Raw genomic sequence first — 18,386 nt, 5'->3', positions numbered from 1 at the left:
TATGCAATAGAATATTATAGCATCCAGTGTATTAAGCTCTATTTTTCCTCAGTGGAGGGATGTTATATAAATCCATTAGTGAAATTTAGGAAAACTTTACCCAGACCAGGGATGACAAAGAACAATGCACCATCTTCCCCCCTCCCTTTTTGATGCACTCATCTTTTGATAGGGATATATTTACACACAGAGATTGAGAAAGAACAAAAACAGATGGGAACAATCTTGAATCTAAGAAAGAGGGAGGGTGTTTTGGAACCAACAATAATTGGAACTAACATTGACTATCTTCTCTGGGCCAGTTCCTTCACATAAATCATCTCCAATTTTCACAACAACCAGCAAGGCAGGGATTAGAAAACCCAGGTTCAGAAATATTATATAACTTGCCCAGGGTCATAAAGCTAAACATGACAGAGCTGGAATTGATAATATCAGGAACAGTCAGCCACCAAAGTCCCTGCTCATTCTACTATAGCACTCTATGATAAAATAATGTACTGTTACTTGGGAAATTGGGTCCAGAGGATTTGGAGAATTTCTTTCCCTATTTCCCTTCCGACGGTCTTTTTGTTTCTACTGCTTTTGGTTCTGATGTTTGCACTCTAGAGCTTGAATGGGATCGAATACGGGGTATCTGTAAACGATTCCACAGCCCCTGCTATGTAACGATTTCCTTCCTTTAGAGACTTACCTGGGATTTGACAGGGGTTGGGATGAAAGAGGTAGAGGTGGGGGAGGGGTAAATTAGAAAAGATGGGTGTTTTTTTCTTACCTCTAAGTTCTTTATGAATTTCAGGACAACCCATTGGCTATTCTCTTGCTCGGCATATATATATATATGTATATATATATATATATATATACATATATATATATATTTTTTTTCCCCCCTCTAATTTTGGGGCAGTTTGGGATTAAGGATTTGGTATCTGTAGGAAATTTCTAGATCCAAAAAAAGTTAAGGTCAAAGACAATTCATCTGTTTTGGGAGAGGATTTTGTGTGTGTGTATGGAAAAACTGCTAGTTCTGGGTCACTCTTCTTACACCCAGACACACTGAAGGGCTAGAAGGGATCCTTCTCGAATCATGAGAGATGAAAACGAGCAGATTCCCTCACCTCCTGCTCTCAGGTGAACGTCCGAGTGACAGAAACGTTCACGTACCTTCTGGAGAGAAGGAGAAGGTGCAAAGGCGCTCACGGCCTGAGGGCTGGGGGGTGGGGCGGACACCCGCCACGGTCGGTGGGGATCGAGGGGCTTCCGCCTCCCGGGAGGCATTGTCGGGGGCGGGCCGAGGGCAGCGCTGCTAGCGCGGGGCCCCCGCCATCCCCAGGCCACGCTCCCCCGCGTTCCCTGCGGCTCGTGCCCGGGCGGCCGCCGCAGTCCCGGCGCCGTAGCCGGGCGTGGGGTCCAGGGGGCGCTGTGGCCCAGCGGCGCCGGCGGCAGGAGCGGCCACGGCGACGCTGGAGGCTTCGCGGAGGATCCCCGCCTGCAGCACCTCGGTCGTCCCGCCGCAGCCTTGCGCCCCCGGCCTGGTTCAGCGGCGCTCCTCCGGGAACCGCGTGGCTGCGGCGGCCCGTGAGCCCGATGAGGCTCGGCGGGCGCTGGGCCTCAGTAGCAGCGGCGACCACAACCCCTTCAAGAGCGGGAGGCTTCGCGGCGGCGCCTGGGGCCGCGCCGGTGCCCTCCGGAGGAGACTGTCGACTCAGGGACGACCCCCTCGGCCATGCTGTGGCGGCGGCGGCCGCTGCTCGAGGTGCGTGTGGCGCCGCGCGGTCCCGGGCTCTCTGGCCTTCCGCCGCGGGGAAGGGCCCTGGCAGCAGCCCTCGGGCCGGGCGGACGGGGCGTCCTGCTGCTGCCGCCGCCTCCCCCACCCCGCGGCTCTGGGCCCTCACCTCTTCTTCTCCGCGTCCCCCGGGAGGCGGGAGGCGCGTGGGGGGCGACTAGGCCCCGCGCCGCCGGGAAGCCCTCGCCCTGGCCTTGGTTCCGGCGCGGCCGGGTGTGTGGAGCGGGGGTGTTGGCGGGGGCACTGGCACCCTTCAGGTTGGCCCCGGGCCCGGGCCGAGCGCAGCCTCTTATCCCGGGCCCGGCACGTACATCCTAGAGGGAGGCAGAGGACGCCTGTTTGCGAACAGCCTAGGCTTTTCCGCGCCCCATACCGAGTCCCGCAGAGTCCCGGGGGGAGGGGCGGGAGGGCTGGTGAGAATTGGAGTGCGGGAAGTGCGGGGCTCTGAGAGCCCCCAGTACTCCCGAGTGTCATTCACCGATCTGACTGCGTTGAAAACAACCGTTTGCGTTTTATTTGAGCTGAAATTTCATCATCTGCCAGTGGCTCATCCCCGCCGCTTTCTATTACATTATATTTTGCCTCTAAGAGTGGTCTGGCTTGGAGAAAGCCCCATTCTATCTTTGCGCCAAGTTTCCTACATAAATACAATTATAAAATAATATATATATATATATTTACAATGGTCTTTCCCCCTTCTCCCTAATAAGAGAGTGTAAATATTTTAATGCCTCAGTTCTTGGTACAAAAATGTTCCACGTAAATAGATCCACAGAACGGATGACAAGAGGATTTTAAAAAGTCGTGCTAACTATTCTAATAACATACCTGATGGAAATGGGACGTGGTCTAAATTTTGGAGGTTACGTGATACGTTCTGGTATTAATGTGGAAAAAAAAGGGATGATTACAGTTTGATACCTTAAGTCAGGTGTTTGGGTGTTTATGGTTTATGATAAATGTGGTTACAGGTTATTCTTGTTTTCCTATTATGTATGTGACGGTTGTAGGATTAATAAGTACTTCTAAAATTTATAATCGTGAATAAAATAAATATGCTTACTGTAGAAAATTTGAAAAGTACAGAAAGGTACTGTGTCAACTCAATAAATATTTAATAGTGAGGGAAAAGTCACCCATAATTTTATAATTAGTACATTTTGATGGTCATTTAAAGTTTTAAATGGGCTTGCACTATTGGTGATTTAAAAATTACTGATTTATGATTACTTTATTAATCAAATTATTATGATTTAATTATTATTTCTATTAGGTTCAGAGTTCAACTGTTCACTTTTACTGTTTAACACCCAGTCATTTGTGTAAGACTTATAAAAATGTTGTACTGAATTACATTGTGGTCATAGTTGAATTCATCAACTTAAACAGAGTAACATGGGTAACTACCTAAAAGACCTCTGACTTGAGAGCTCATGAGGTCTAGGGAGGTTCGGTGTAGTAAACATTTTTGAGGACCTATCCTGTTAGATGGAGTAGCCTTGGATTGTTGTTGTAAGATTTTGCTTAAATATTTATAACTGTAAAAAACTGGCTTGATTAAAAAAAATTGGGGAGATTAAGTTTCAGAAGTCTAGTTCAGTTCTTAATGTCGCTGAAGACTACTGTCATTAGCATGGGCTGAGAGTGCTTGTTAAAATTTGCAGATTCCTGGTACGTTGAATCAGAATTTCTAGCGATAATGGTGGCCCAAGGATCTTTATTTTTATCAAGCTTCCTGATTCTTAGTCCTACTAAAGTTTGAGAATCACCATCTAATAAGTTAAAAGTTACCTAACCTTGTCAAGCCTAATGACAGTATCTGATTTCTAGCAAAGCTATCAATCTTAAGTGGCAATACAATCATTTCTCATAGCAACAGATAATGGTGTTTACAATCTTAGAAAGAAAATTGAATCAGCTATCCCTTGAAATACCCTTTAACATATATTGAGAGCCTTTTCTGGTAGCTGTGGTATTATAGAAGGATACCTGGCCACTTATCTTGCACTTAATCTCTCCTTGGATTTTGAAGTCATTGTCTATAAAAATGTAGATAGATATTATACTTGCCTTGCAAGGTTTTAGGGTGAATTCATCTGAACAGGTTTTGTAATTTGTAGAAGATCTTTATAAAATTTTAGCTGTTAAGTGTCAGGTCCTGTCTTTGGTATTCTAGGAAACACAAAAATGACAGTGGTCTCTGCTAGCAACTAGCCAACTGTGGAAGCAGAACATGTTTAACTCTTACAAGGCAGCGTCAGACAAGAGTTGGTAATTGAGTTGAATATGCTGGATCTCTCTTTAAGGCTTCTAATATTTAATCCAATAGCTTACCTTTTAAGAATATTAGTAATTTTTATATGTGGTCATTCCCTTATCTTCCAATTCCTGATTCAGTGTTTTATTCTGTAAGGAGAAAGTTGTATATGTTGCTTGGTAAGCAATAGTTGTGTATTAACTCCCTTAGACAGAATGAATGAAGATGATCCCATTTCTACCAGTGTTCATCCCATTCAGTAAACTTTTATTTGGCACCTGTTATGTGCTGGCCACAGATGAGTTGCAAGGCACAAATCTTGTTTAAAAGATAATTGCCTGGATTTTAACTTAAATTCTTATGTTCCTAAAGGTTGGTGTGTGTGTGTGTGTGTGTGTGTGTGTGTGTGTGTGTGTGTGTGTGGTGTTTTATGGTTGTTAACTGCATGGTGTGCAGAGTATGGAGTCAGATGTGGGCAGGAATCCTTATTACAACTTTTAGAACAATGCGACATTTAGATCCTGAGTTGCTTCTTATGTAGTAATAATTGGAGTAATAGTTCCCATCACAGAGAAGTAGAACTGGTTCCATGAGATAAAAAATAATAAAAAGCAATTAGCTCAGGATCTGTCTCTTAAAAGGTGCCCAATAAATGTTCACATCCATTCCTCCTTTTGGGAAAAACAAAAACAAAAATTAAGGTTTAGAATTTCTATGTGACTTAAAACATGGTAGCTTTAATTTTTTTAGAGACTGAATCTACTTTTAGAATTCTTAAAAATTTTTTATAGAAAACAATTTTGATCGTGGTTATACATATTTCCCATTTCATTTTTACTGAATAAATGAGCTATTCTCTATGTATAGGGTACACTAATTACATTGTTGGAGTTTTATTCATTTTCCATTACTCATTTTCAGACTTTTACATGATTTTTTATTTTACTTGGGTGTACTTGAATATAGAGCAACATTCTTAGTGTATAATAATCAACAAAAGAAAGTAGATGCAGTTATTGAATAAAAATAGTTCATATACTTAGTTTTCAAAAACAGATCAATTTATTGGGCGCCTGGGTGGCTCAGATGGTTAAGCGTCTGCCTTCGGCTCAGGTCATGATCTCAGGGTCCTGGGATCGAGTCCCACATCGGGTTCCCTGCTCAGTGCAGAGCCTGCTTCTCCCTCTCCCTCTGCCACTCCCTCTGCTTGTGCTCTTCTATCTCTTTGTCAAATAAATAAATAAAATCTTAAAAAAAAAAGAGATCAATTTATTAAACTTACATTATTTAAAAATTGAAGGGTTTTCAAAACAGACTTTTCCTTACAAACTATAGTAGATTAGATCTAGATTTTTATAGCTGTCAGATATGGGATTCAGTCTTATACCCTGGAGGACCCTGGACAAATTTCCTATCCCCTGTATGCCTCAATTATTGTTCTGTAAAATGAAGCTTTAATAACTCATCTTACAGGATTATTGTGATGATTAAATGATATAATGTGTAAATCAGAGCTGCAATTCAGTCCCATGAGTCCTGGTAAATCATTGTTACCCTGAAAGTGGAAAATATACTTCTTGTTTACTTCTGTTTGAAAGAACTTGAAAGATCATTATTAATACAGTTTACAACTAGGAAATAAAATCAGTATGATTAATTTTGAACTATTAGAGATTGCTAAATTAAGGAGAAACCAAGATATCAGTAGAGTTAGTATTTTAATGGTGTAGTTAGTGGAATGCTTTATGCTTTATAAATAAATGTTATTTAATTAAAACAATTCAAAAATGCTATTTATAAAATATTTCCTATTTTACAGATTAAGTGGTACTTAAAATTCTTTTCTTTTAATTATTATAAGTAGCCCATTTATAGAACTGAACTGTTGGAAAAATGAGAACAGTTATAATGTTTTATACTTACGAAATATTTCTTGACAGCCTTTAATAAAATAAGGTAAAGATGAGAAAATCTCTGGGGACACATTGAAATCAAGGAAAAGTTACTGGGTTCGTATTAGGCAAGGGAAAAGGAGAACTTTGTGTTGTTGGGTATCTTGAGGCATTTGGGATTTTATATTAGAGAACTATTTATAAAAATGTTAATTTTTTTCCTATAAATTATCTTTTAGTTGAAAATCCTTACATTTGTCTAATTAAGCTTAAAAAATGCTTTTGTGGCTCTAGGCTTTGGACTATAATAGTTTCTTTAGTTGATAATTCTATGGTGATTTATCTTTTTTCTGATTGTTTATGATAATGTATCCTTAAGGATATGTGACTTAATATCTATGATGGTAGTTCTTTTGCATTTTTTAAAATACAGAAGTAGTAAGTCCATGCCCTAGGTTTTCAAGATTAATTAAGCTTAAATGAAAATTTAGTATCTTTTGAGGGAAGGAGTCTTAGGAAATAAGACCTAAGGAAATGGTAAAATGAGTCTAGAATTTTTCATTAATTAGGAAAAGTTTGGGTATATTCAGTCCTGGGTTCTCCTGGCTATTTGAAATAATATTTACTTTAGAGAAATAATATTAACTTTAAGATGTGAAGTGAAGAACACATGTATTTCAGTTAAATTTAAAATATTACGTAAGGCTCTTTTTTTAAAAAATAACAGCTTTATTGAGATATAGTTCAGATACCATACAGTTAATCCATTTAAAGTGTACAGTTCAATGCTATTAGGATACTCAGAATTATGCAGATATCACCACCATCAAATTTTAGACATTTTCATCACTCCAAAAGGAAATCCACTTCCTGTTTTCCTCCCAATCTACCAAGCCCTAGGCAACCACTAATGTGCTTTCTGCCTATATGGATTTACCTATCAGTTCTGGACATTTCATATAAATGGAATCATAGGATATGTGACTGGTTTCTTTCTTTTAACATAATGTTTTCAGGGTTTGTCCATGTTGTACCATGTATCAGTACTTCATTTCTTTATACTGCCGAATGATATTCCATTATATGGATATACCAGATTTTATTTATCCCTTTGTCAGTTTGGGTTATTTTTTTCTTTTTGGCTGTTATGAATAATATTGCTATGAGCATTTAATGTGCAAATGTTTTCCTTTCTTTTGGGTACATACCTAGTTGCCAGGGTCAAAAGGTAACTCTTTGTTCAAATCTTTTCAAGGACCAGCACCATTTTACATTCCCACCAGCAGTGTAAGAGGGTTCCAGTTTCTGCACATCCTCACCAACCCTTGTTACTGTCTTTTTGATTAGAGCCATCCTAGTGGGTATGAAGTGGTAAGTTAAGCCTCTATTTGAGGATTATAACTTCCATTTACAGTCATTAGGTAAATTGTTGAAGCTTTTACTTGCAGATAAATTGCCAGATTCTTTGATAATATGGAGTCTTTTTTACCTTGAGGATAAAAGCTGTGAACTTTCCAGTTTCCTGTTTAGTAAACAGTGAACTCGACAGAACTAGTTAACCACTTTGGGTGGTAATGGGGATAGTGGTATGGGGATTTCCAACTGAAAGGCTGTCTTCTAAGAATATTTCTTAACAAAAGGCAATTGTAAACATTAGGTTTAGTTTTCCTTTAACTGCTAAAAATTTCTAAAAAGAAAGAGTCCAATGCATGTTTACCCATTAACATTTCTAAGCAGTGAGGTCTGACAGATTTTAAGGATTGCCATTACCTCTCCATGATATGTAATTCTATATAAATACAGTTGAGTCATTGTTCTTTATTCTTTTTACCCCCAAGGATTTTAAGTAATCTCTACACCCAATGTGGGGCTAAGACCTAAAACCCTAAGTTTAAGAGTCACATGCTCCACGGACTGAGCCAGCCAAGTGCCCCTATTCTTTATTATTATACATAGCATAGTCTGTTATTGTTTGTTCCCATTCAAGATATTAAAGCTTTTCTATGAGGTTTTGTAGGACACAGTTTAAAGTCAGCAATAATGACTTGCTAATGTTTCTAAAGTTTTTTTCAAACTAGTTAGGAAATACTGCAAGGAACTATTGTTTGAGCAAACAAAGTGCAAGTTTGAACCTTCATTCTACATGCAGTGGATCACCCACAGTATTTTCCCACCTGATTAGGATCACTTTCAGGTCTTTCAACTGAGTGAGCTAAAAGGCCTCACTGGTTTGTTATACAGTCTTTTAGTTACAGAAAATTACCAAAAACAATAGTTCTGGAGCCTTTTGAACTAGGATCAATGAAGAGGTATGCATTTCTGTTTGTAATATGGTTCTTTTTTTTTTAAGTTTTTTTTTTTTAAAGATTTTATTTTTAAGTAATCTCTACACCCAAGGTGGGGCTCAAACTCACAACCCTGAGATCAAGAGTTGCGTGCTCTGTGGATTGAGACAGCCAGGTGCCCCTGTAATATGGTTCTTTTCTAACCTCTCATGGTTACAGTTTGGTAGTTTATCTGTCAGAGTTTATTAAAATGAAGAAAAAGTAAATGGTATATGTTTTTGTTATTATATCTAAGCAGAACATAGCTCTCTCAAAATTCTCATTACTAAAATAAAGAGCAAGCAGTTTAAAAGTTTTGTGGAAACATTGTCAGGGTTTATGTAAATTTTAGTCTCCATTTTTCATTTTCAATTGAACAAGAGAACCCTTAAAAAGTAGTTGAAACAAAACACTGTCAGTTTGAGAAAAACCTTAAAACTTAAGAATACATAGTCTAGACCTTTTTGTGATTCTGGTGATATAACTGCCTGTAGGTGTTTTTGTTTTTGTATTTTTATTTTATTTATTTGAGAGAGAGAGAGACCACAAACATGAGGGGGGGTTTGGGAGGGTGGGGAGACGGAGCGGGGCAGAGGGAGAGGGAGAAGCAGACTCCCTTCTGAGCAGGGAGCCAGATACCTGCTGGATCCCAGGACCCTGGGATTATGACCTGAGCCGCCGAAGGCAGACCCTTAACTGACTGAACCACCCAGGCGCCCATATTTTTGTTTTTAATTAGTAGCTGAAGTAAACTGTTTTTGAGATTATTGTGAGGTCATTCTTGGAAGGTTCTGCTCAATGTCTAAAAAAGAAGGTGCTATTGGGAGGAAGATGCTATTGCAGCTGCAGCTCTGAGCGCCCCGCTCCTGCTCCTGACTCACCACTGTTCGCTCGCTCTCGCCAAGGAACAAGTCGGTCAGGAAGCTGCACTTCGCCACAGCCATGGCTTTTAATTAGCAATAATCGCGCCTTGGATAAACCTCATTGGCTATGATACTGCCACTGCGCAAAGCTCAGCCATGGCTTTTAAAGACACCGGGAAGGCACCCGTGGGACCAGAGGTGGTGATTCATCGAATTAGAACTAACCAGCTGCAACCTAAAGTATTTGGAGAAGGTATGTGCTGACTTATCAGAGGTTCAAAGGAAAAGAATCTCAAAGTGAAAGGACCAGTTCTGATGCCCACCAAGACTCTGAGAATCACTACAAGAAAAACTTCCTTGTGGTGAGGGTGCTAAGATTTGGGATTGTTTTCAGATGGGGATCTACAAGTGACTCATTGATTTGCACAGTCCTTGTGAGATTGTTAAACAGATTACTTTCATCAGTATTGAGCCAGGAGTCAGTGTTGAAGTCACTATTGCAGATACTTAAATCAGCCTTTTTAATAAATTATCAGTTGTTAAAAATAAATAAAAAGCAAGGTTTAGATTCTTTAATCTGGCACAGCCCTTTATGAGTTGGTTCCAGCATCATCATGCCTCACTTTCTATTTCTGCATGCCCCACTATCCAGTCCTTTAAACATTGCAGGTTTGGGGTGCCTAGGTGGCTCAGTCCGTTAAGCGCTAGACTCTTGATCTCAGCTCAGGTCCTGATCTCAGGGTCATGAGTTCAAACCCTGCATTGGGCTCCATGCTGGGCGTAGAGGCCCCCCCCCCCGAAAAGATTCCAGGTTTATGGAGTTTCCTTGATTTCTTTTACCTTCTGTTACTTATTTGTATAATATAAAAATTTTGACCACTGTGTGCTATCTTTCTGGTAGGTGTTTCACATATGTTATTTCTAATTCTTAAAATGCCCTATAATATTCATAGTGTCATGCACGTTTTATAACTAAGGGAACTGTGGCATGGAGATTTTTATTGACTTTCCTAAGCCCACATCCATGATTCAAACCATATGTCTCTGACTACGAAGTCTACACTCTTTTTCATCATGTGAACCTCTCCATGTGTTTTGTATTTGTTTTATCTTAAGATATTCCAGGGGTGTCTGGGTGGCTCAGTTGGTTAAGTGTCCGACTCTTGATTTCAGCTCAGGTCATGATCTTAGGGTCCTGAGATCAAGCCCAGAGTTGGGCTCTGTGCTCAGCGGGGAGTTTGCTTGGGGTTCTCTCTCTCTCCTTCTGTCCTTCTCCCTCTTAAAAAAAAAAAATTCCATAGTGCTTTAGGAAGTATTCATATTAGGAGAGTTCAACTTTAGTTGGTTGACTTTGGTGGTATTTGCCTTTAAAGTGTACTACTGGCATGTAGCATTTTGTTTGAGAAAAAGATGTGGGGTGCCTGGGTGGCTCATTTGGCTTGGGGGTCTGACTTGTTTTCACCTCCAGTGGTGATCTTGGGGTCCTGAGATTGAGCCCTGCATGGGATTCTTCCTCTCCCTCTGCCCCTCTTCTGTGCTCTCTCAAAAAAAAAAAAAAAGTATGTGCATATATTTTGGGAATTTCAGCTTTCATATATGTATTTTTGAAATAGATAAATGACTGCTTTGCTATTACTAGAAAAATATAATAACTGATCTCTGGGCTTCATAATCTGTGATCTGAAAATGAGTGGTGGACTAGATGTTAATGCCCCTTTCACATTGAATATTCCATTCAAATTTCCAAAGAACTGCATGAAAAGATAGATGGCATATGGACAGCTCCAGGCAATGGTGATAGTATCATTAATGGAGAAAAAGAATAGGCAGCAATGGGCCAAGGAAAATAGAATTAAAACAAGGGATTGTAATTTACATAGAAATTTCCCCTGTAATAAGTAAAGAGAATATATTTCTAAATAAAAACACAGAAACTTTGGGAATTAGCCGGATGAGTAGTTTTAACTGATGCCTCTTTCCTCCCTACCTGTTACCCCCATTCTTCTGTCCTTTCTTGTGATAGTGTATATGCGTTTGAGAAAAAAGCATCTAGAGCTGTGTTATATGAAAATAACCAGGTCACCAATAGCACACTTGAAATAAAGCTTTCGTATTGCACATAAAGTGAGAATTCAGTAATTAAAATGTGAACCCATTATTGTAGATCTTTAGAGATTTATTGATAAAGCAAAGAAGGGCATGTTTTGCATAAAAGATGAAATGCATTTTAGTGACAAAACTTTTATATAGCCTTTCTACCCTTAAGGTATTAGAGATGCTTATTTTTTATTTTATTTTTTTAATATTTATTTGACACAGAAAGAGAGAGAGAGAACAAGCAGGAGGAGCAACAGAGGGAGAGGGAGAAGCAGGCTCCCTATCTGAGCCGGGAGCCCAATGCGGGGCTCGATTCCAGGACTTGGAGATCATGACCTGAGCCAAAGGCAGACGCTTAACTGACTGAGCCACCCAGGCGCCCCTAGAGGTGCTTATTTTGACATATAGATAGATAGGTGATGTTTTGGCTAGTTGGAAAATTGTTAACCAGCTAGAAAATTGTCATTCTTTTCCTTATTAACTTCTGGAGACTTTGATCAGTGACTTTTGATTTTGGAACTAAATCATCCTAGGCCGGGAGCAAGGAAGTGTTCTTTAGTCAGATAAGTTTGGGTTTTTCAATATACTATATCCCTCAGATAGAGATTTATAAATACACTTTACTGTTTTAAAAATTGAGGAGTAGGGCGCCTGGGTGGCTCAGTCGTTAAGCGTCTGCCTTCGGCTCAGGTCATGATCCCAGAGTCCTGGGATCGAGCCCCGCATTGGGCTCCCTGCTCCGCGGGAAAGCCTGCTTCTCCCACTCCCACTCCCCTGCTTGTGTTCCCTCTCTCGCTGTGTCTCTCTCTGTCAAATAAATAAATAAAATCTTAAAAAAAAAAATTGAGGAGTAAAAGTAAAGAAACTGGTTTAACTTTGTTCAGCAGTATACTACCCAGTTTATTGGCTAGGGAACCCTTTTTCCACATAATGCTTAGCAGTACATCTTTTCTGATTTAGGTGAACTTTCATCTGTTTTATAAAGCTTCTCACAATATCCATGACTATTTCAACCCTCAGGTGATAGGCCCTGATTACTTCCCGAAGCACCTCTTCTGTTGTTCGTTACTGATAATTATTAGAAAAAATTATTTTATATTTAGGTAAGTGCTGTTTTTCTGTAATATCTATCCTTTTGTTTTGCTTCCTAAAATTATGTAAAATAAATACTCTCATCTTAGTATCTTGAGATGCCTTGGCTAGCATAGTGATTAAAAGCTCAGGCTTTGGAATCAGACTGCCTGGGTTCAAATTTTAGTTCTGCTTTTACTGTGTGATCTTGGGTGAATCAGTTAACTTCTCTGTGCCCCAGTTTTCTCATCTGTGAGATGGGAGTAGCAGTAATACCTTAGTTAGATGAAATGATTCATAAAAGAGCTAATTACATAATATGTTGGTTTGGTCCCTTGGGAGGCAGATATTGAGATGCAGTTAATGCAAGAGATTTTATGGGGAGTAGATAATGCAGTGAAAGGAAAGGGAGTCCAAGCTGAACTGACCTACAAGAGCCTCAATCTGTGATACAGATTAAAACAACAACAACCACAACAAAACTCAGCCAATCCAACAGGGAGCTCCAGAGCAAAAATCACCTGTTAGAGGAGTTCTGCAGTGGGAAGAAATGGCCAGGTTCTAGTATACCCACCATGTTTAGTCACTGGCTAGGTGCTGCCCCAGAGGAGTCTGGCCTCAACTGGAAAACCAAGATGAGCAGCTGAAGGCTGTTAGCTAACTGTCTCCTTGCACCTAAATGCAAATTCTTCTTTTATTTTTTTTATTTTTATAAATGCAGGGCTTGAACTCATGACCCTGAGATCAAGACCTGAGCTGAGATCAAGCGTTGGACGCTTAACCAACTGAGCTACCCAGATGCCCCTCTTCTTCTTTTTTTTAATGCAGAAACTTTCTTGAAGGGAGAGCCAAGTAATTGCCACAGTCCATTTCTCATGTTGTTGGATCTAGGTCTCCAAACATTTTCTGAAAGCCGTTCTTGCAGGGTTCCATGGACTTCTCTCTCTCTCTCATTTTAATATTTTATTTTTAAAGTAATCTCTATACCCACATGGGGCTCGAACTCATAGCTCTGAGATCAAGAGTCTCGTGCCCCACGCAATGAGCCAGCCAGGAGCCCTGGACTTCCCTTCTTGATGGGAAACTTCAAAGAAGTGGGTTAGTGAGACAGGCTTCAGCCCCCATCTGTGTAGCTGGTCTCAGGGCTACAGTGGTTCTCATTGTCTCCTTCACTATTCAGTCTAAATTCTCCTAGCCATTAGCTATCATTTCTGTTGGTCTGGGTGGTTTACCTAGTAATACCCACCCCTCATTTTTGAGGTATCTGAGAACCATACCCTTCTCAGGCTGGAGTGGTTGCATTTGTCCACTCACAGTCACAATTGGGCAAGGGAGTATCAAATGGTATCCAGATGGATCATCTGAGTTCCACATATATTTTGTTGCTCCTATTATGTAATAGCAGACCTACTTCCTTCTGAGGATGAGGGTTAATTTACCCTGCCATGATGGTGATTCCTCTTCTTGCCTCTTGGTCCAGGGACACAGAGTCCCAAATGCACTGGCTACAGCTATAACTTATAGCTCAGTATGATCCTTGACATGTCTCCTGGCAAAAGTATGCCCAGGATCTCTAACTCTGGAGCCCAGCATTGTACATATGGAAAGCACCAAGTCCTCCAGTGGATCATTGGGAATGATGGTAAGTGGAGGCCATTTCTGCTTCTGCCTTGGTTCTCAGACCTGTGTGTTTGTCCTACTGGGAACATAGCTCTGAATCAGTGCATATACTGTATCCTAGAGGATAGCACACCATTCTTGTCTCTGATCTGGTATATCAGCTGTGTGTTCAGTAAGCCATTTCAATACTCTATTAAGGCTGGATGCTTTTGTATGGTGCTGTTATGTGATAAGACTACTGGAACCCATGGTTATGGGCCCACTGCCACAAGTCCTTCATTTGTGAAGTGGTTCCCTTGGTTGGATGCTATGTTATATGGGATTCTATGTCTGTGGGTCAGGTACTCTGTAAGGCCTTTGCTAGTGGTATGGCTGGGGCTCTATGGACAGGAATGGAAAACCCATACCTGGAATAAGTATTTATTGAATACCTGTGGTGATCAACTGCTGGCCTTTTCAAGATGGATGGAATATGATGTTGTAACTGGTTGGTCAGCTTGAGGCATAGTGCTATACTGGGGGCTCAGTGTTGGTCTCTGTTACTCGCAGATTGGATGTTCAGAGGGGGTGGTAGCCTGATTGGGGCTTGCTAAGTGGGAGTCCATGCCTCCTTCTTTGCTTCTATTTTGGCTTCTGCCACACTGGCTACTTTATTCATGTCCCCATCATGCCAGTTCTGGGGTGGCTCATGTCAACTCTCTGAGTCATTTTGTTCACTTGGTTATTCAATGTCTCTTCTACATTGGATGCTTCTTGGTGGGCATTAACATATGAAAAGAATTTTCACGCTTTATGCACTATTACACATTCCCATATGTTTATTCGTTTGCCTCCACTCATGCCTTCTTATAATAATTGTATAGTTTTTTTCCTTAAAGGCCCCTGACCAGTTAGCTAGTCCATTTGCAATTGCCCATGAGTCCGTATATATTCTCATCTCTGGCCACTTTTTTTTTTTTTTTACACAAAGTTCATGACCAGATGCATCATTTGAAGCTCTATCCTTAGGAAGATTTTCCCTTTCCACTGTCAAGGTCAGCCCTAAGTGTGGCTATAATGAAGTTGTTTCTTTTTTCAGCTTGCATTCACATAGTGAGCCATTTATAAGCCATTTATAAGCCAGGCTTTGGCTTTTATCTCTTCCTTAAGGTGGTCATATAGGATCCCCCAAACAGCTATAGATGTGAACTGAGGAATGGGTGCTGGAACAATTGTGGTAGGCGTTGGGGAACTCTTGGTTGCCTACTTAACGCAGCTTACTTGGGCCCTTTCATTCTGCTTGGGTTTGATTTTTTTTTTTTTTTGAGATTTATTATTTTTTTTAAGAGAGAGCATGAGCACACGAGCAGAGGGAAGGGCAGAGGGAGAGGGAGAAAGAACCCCAAGCAGACTCCCTGCTGAGTGCGGAACCCCATGAAGGGCTAGATCTCATGACCCCGAGATCATGACCTGAGTCAAAACCAAGAGTCGGATGCTCAACCTACTGTACCACCCAGGTGCCCCACTTGGGTTTGATTTTCAATGTACCATTTCCATCTCATAATGGATTGTTTCTGAGCTCACTTGACTTTGTAACTTGGAGATTCCTGTTGAACCCAGCTCATTATGAGCAGTTGTGGACATGGAGTGCCCAACAGTCAAGCAGTTTCTTTTCAGAGCCCAGTAGCACACCAGGAGCTTTTTTGTAATAGCATGATTGTCTTGCAGATCTCCAGGTGCCTGCATTGTGATTCTCCCACTAAGGCTTGCTATAAACTCTCTACTGTATCTTTTCCCAACATTTAGATCTCCAACAGGTTAGGGACTGCTTGCACTACAACCTGGACTTGCTGTAGAGTTGTTTCCCCTACTCAAAGCTGGCAGTGAGCCTTTCATATCACTCAGTACATGGGTTACAGCAATATTCCTATGTTTAGAATGTGTTGCCTCTAACATCTGAAGAAACCTACCAGATGTTGTGGTTCCATTTTTGTAGTGGGAGGTGCAGGATGCAGCAGTTTGTCTTTTGCTTTGGAGGGAATGGGTTGGCATGACTGTGACCTCCTGAATTCCTAAAATTTCACTGAAATGGCATGTCCTCAGATACTTGTAGAGTTTTTCTCCTGCCCTTTGGAGCACATGTATATCTTACCATGTACTTCAGCATGCTAGCCATCTCTTGTTCATCTTGCACGATCAGCATGATTAAATGTATCAGTGTGCTGTTTTGAATCTAGTTCTCTTCAGACTTTATTATGACAGAATAGGAGAATTAATATAGCCCTGAAGAAAAACCATGAATGTATACGATTGTTTATTCCATGTGAAAGGAACTGTTTCTGATTGGTATAGAACTCATTTGCCAGATCAGTAGCTAAATGCCATACACCTGAGGCTATATATATTTATCAGGTGTAGCAAACATAATACATCTGGTAGGGGCAGCTGTGGTCATGGCTACTACTTGGTTGAGCTTGTGGTAGTCTCTAATCATTCTCCACGATCCAGCTGGTTCCTGCAGAGGCATTAAACAAACATATGAAAGGGACCACTACCCATGCATCTTTGAGATCCTAAGGGTGGCACTAATCTCTGCCATTCCTCTTACCTTCACCCCCTATACAGTACTGTTTTTGATTTACTATTTTGGCCAAGGGGTGGGGAAACATTTAGATATTTGCAGGTTTCACTTGGCTTTTTCCCCTATGATAGTTATTACTCCAGAGGCCAAGGACTCAGGGTAGGGATTAACCCAACTTCTAAGGATGCCAATCTTATTATATTCAGGGCCTGGGAAAATGACTGCTAGGTGGATCTGTAGACCAGTGGACCCCACTATAAGCTGGAGTTTGCTTAGTTCCTATATTCTTTTTCCTATAATAGGGCAATAATGATGTTCCAGGTGTCTAGATATCAACATCAACTCAGACTCTGTGACCAATAGTTCTTTAAATGTCTGGGTATTTTCCTTTTCCCACTGTATAGTCACTGGAGTAAATAGCCATAGATGTCATTGGAGAAGGACTTGGGGGTAATCATTTAAATATATATTTGTATATATTTAACATATATATATGTTGCAGGGTCTTTGCTCCTGGGGAACCAGCCATCTCTTTAAGCTGGTGGGTCTGGATCTGAAAACTAGATCAGGTCTAGGAATTAGGCAAGGGATAGTAGTTTTTTTAATTAAGGCCACCACCCTTAGCCTTGTGCTTATACATTCTTGCCTTATTTTGATTGTATATATTAAGCAGCACTGTTGACTGCCTATTTTGCTCTAATGACACCGTGTTCTGTTAACTATCTCCACAGCGCCCTGTGGGTCAAGGTTTATTGGCTATTTCCCATCTTGCCAGTTATGATGATAACTGTGGTCCACTGGCTTCTGGTTTTAAGTGCCATCACCTGGTTTCTATTGCTTCAGTGCATCATTATCCCTGTTGCTATCAATGAGCCAAACTCCGACAGCCTGTATTTTATTTTATTTTTTATTTTTATTTTTTATTAACATATAATGTATTATTTGTTTCAGGGGTACAGGTCTGTGATTCATCAGTCTTACACAATTCACAGCGCTCACCATAGTACATACCCTCTCCAATGTCCATCACTCAGCCATCCCATCCCTCCCACCCCCCTCCACTCCAGCAACCCTCAGTTTGTTTCCTGAGATTAAGAGTCTCTCATGGTTTGTCTCCCTCTCTGGTTTCATCTTGTTTCATTTTTCCCTCCCTTCCCCTATGATCCTCTGCCTTGTTTCTCCAATTCCACATATCAGTGAGATCATATGATAATTGTCTTTCTCTGATTGACTTATTTCGCTTAGCATAATACCCTCTAGTTCCATCCACGTTGTTGCAAATGGCAAGATTTCATTTTTTGCTGACTGCATAATATTCCATTGTGTGTGTGTGTGTGTGTGTGTGTGTGTGTGTGTGTGTGTATACCACATCTTCTTTATCCATTCATCTGTTGATGGACATCTCAGCTCTTTCCATAGTTTGGCTGTTGTGGATATTGCTGCTGTAAACATTGGGGTCCACGTGCCCCTTCAGATCACTACATTTGTATCTTTGGGGTAAATACCCAGTAGTGCAATTGCTGGGTCATAGGCTAGCTCTATTTTCAACTTTTTGAGGAACCTCCATACTGTTTTCCAGAGTGACAACCTGTATTTTAGAAGAGAGTGACCACTTCTTAGTGATGCTGGTGTCCCTCTCACCAGTATATTCCTGATGGCCTTGGTGAATGGTGTGTCTTATGCACCCTTTTATGGTACATAATCCTCTGGTGGGTCTTCTGACCTCACAAAATATGTTCACTCTAGCATACCCATTTTCCTGAGCCCTTTAATCCCATGTTCTACCCTCTGCTGTGTCAATTCAGGTATTTCACCTTTTTTTTTTTTGAGTAGGCTCCATGCCCAGCATGGAGCTCAACGCTGGGCTTGAACTCATGACCCTGAGATCAAGACCTGAGCTGAGACTGAGTCAA

At 40.8% G+C, this 18,386-nt stretch overlaps 1 protein-coding gene and 1 pseudogene across 2 annotated transcripts in view; one reads left to right on the top strand and one right to left on the bottom strand.

The window, feature by feature from the left end:
- Positions 1-1,390: 1,390 nt before the first annotated feature.
- The window catches only part of ZFYVE9 (zinc finger FYVE-type containing 9), a 179,794-nt gene continuing 162,798 nt past the window's right edge, over positions 1,391-18,386 (top strand). For both annotated transcript variants that reach the window (XM_032429028.1, XM_032429019.1), the window contains exon 1: positions 1,391-1,759. The gene's annotated coding sequence lies outside the window, so the exon portion shown is untranslated. The remainder of the gene's footprint in view (positions 1,760-18,386) is intronic.
- Positions 9,189-9,276, bottom strand: LOC116627356 (annotated as a pseudogene).

Source organism: Phoca vitulina, unplaced genomic scaffold, assembly GCF_004348235.1.
Source record: "Phoca vitulina isolate PV1807 unplaced genomic scaffold, GSC_HSeal_1.0 scaffold2, whole genome shotgun sequence".
In the NCBI taxonomy this organism is placed as follows: domain Eukaryota; kingdom Metazoa; phylum Chordata; class Mammalia; order Carnivora; family Phocidae; genus Phoca; species Phoca vitulina.
Note: the sequence above shows the minus strand (reverse complement) of the source record. Positions and strands in the feature narration are given on the sequence as shown.